Below are 1,520 nucleotides of genomic sequence, written 5' to 3'. Positions count from 1 at the left end.
TCTTTCCCTTTCCGTTTCCTCTCTCCTATTCCTCTCGCTTCATCCTCTAGCTCTCCTTCCTCTCGTCCCAAATCCATTCTCTCCCATCTATCCAGATCCTTCTGTTATCTACCGCCACGTTTCTTCCGTACCCTCTTTCCATCTTCGCTTTCTCCACCATCCTCCATTTCATTCTTCTCTCCTCCATCGTCAAGTCCTCGTCAACGCCCATCTTCCATAATCTCCCCATCTCACTCCCTTTCTCCAATATCTCGTCCTTGTCCTCTTCTTTATCCATTTCCACTATTAACACCTTTTTTCCCCCCTCCCCATTCTTTCCACTACCCCTCTCATTTTTACCCTTCTCCCCAATACCTCCTCCATTACCTCTACCATAACCTCTGCTGCCTCTTCCTGAATTTCCTTTCCTTCTCTTCTCTCCTTTTTGCCCGGCCCTTGTGTGGTGCTTCCTCTCCTTCATATCGCTCCCTCTCCTCTCCCCGTTCTCCTCCTCAGCTATAGATGTTGGCCTTCTCTGTCCCTCTCACTTTCCTCTCCCTCTTTCTACCCTCCTTGATTTCAAATTCTCCCCTTCTCTCTCTCACTTCTTCCAGTGGCTCCTTCCTCCATCCTTCCCTGTGCATTGTCGTCTCTTCCTTCATTCTCCCTTTCTCTTGCTATTTCCTTCTCTTCTCTCTTCTTTACCGCCGTGCGCTTTCACCTCTACATTCCACGCCACTTCCTCCTCTCTTGCCTAGCTCCTTCGACCACTTTTTCATGCTCACCGTCTACTTTTCTTTCCTTCCGTTTCCTTTTCCCATCCTTCTTACTTCTCTCCCTTTCTTTCTTTCCTCTCACTTCCTCTTCCACCTTTATCTCCTTCCTTCTCTTTCCTTCCTATCCTTTTCTGCTCTTCTCACTCGCTTTCCTATCTCCTTCTTATTATGCACCACACTTCCGAATACCTTTAACCTCCGATCACAATCCGCCATGTGCTTGCACCTTCCGCTCCCTCTATACCGACCTCCTCAGAGTCTGGACGTAACACTTGGATTGTATAAAGAACTCACAAAACAATATGAAGAATTCGAACTTGCCACAGGATTATGCAACCAAGACTCGGTCGAACATTTATTCTCTAAATTAAGACAACGTGGAGGATTTAATCCCAATCCCACAGCAAGAATGGTCCGACTCTCTTTGAGACATATAATATCTACGGGATACATCCCAACAAGCGATAAAGGCAATGTTCAATGCAGAGTCTCTTATTAATCCACCAAGTCGTTTTGTTAAAACGCTAGAAGATTCGTTGAATGCAAGTCAACGGTGTTAGGCGGCGTGCGCTGGGTGGCAGACGCGAGCGCAGCGGGAAGCGTAAGCGCGAAGCGGTCGGCGCGAAGCGGCGTGCAGCGTGAAGTGGATGATTTGACTTAACTAGGATTTTATTTACATGCGCGTTATTTACACGCGGGTTAATCGTGACGCGGTTATCCTGGTCGGGCTTATTCCTAGCGGTTTATAATTACGGCGCGATTCGC

Source organism: Formica exsecta, unplaced genomic scaffold (assembly GCF_003651465.1).
Source record: "Formica exsecta isolate Colony F162 unplaced genomic scaffold, ASM365146v1 scaffold493, whole genome shotgun sequence".
Taxonomy (NCBI): domain Eukaryota; kingdom Metazoa; phylum Arthropoda; class Insecta; order Hymenoptera; family Formicidae; genus Formica; species Formica exsecta.
The sequence above is the reverse complement of the archived record's forward strand: the minus strand, read 5'-3'. Positions refer to the sequence as shown.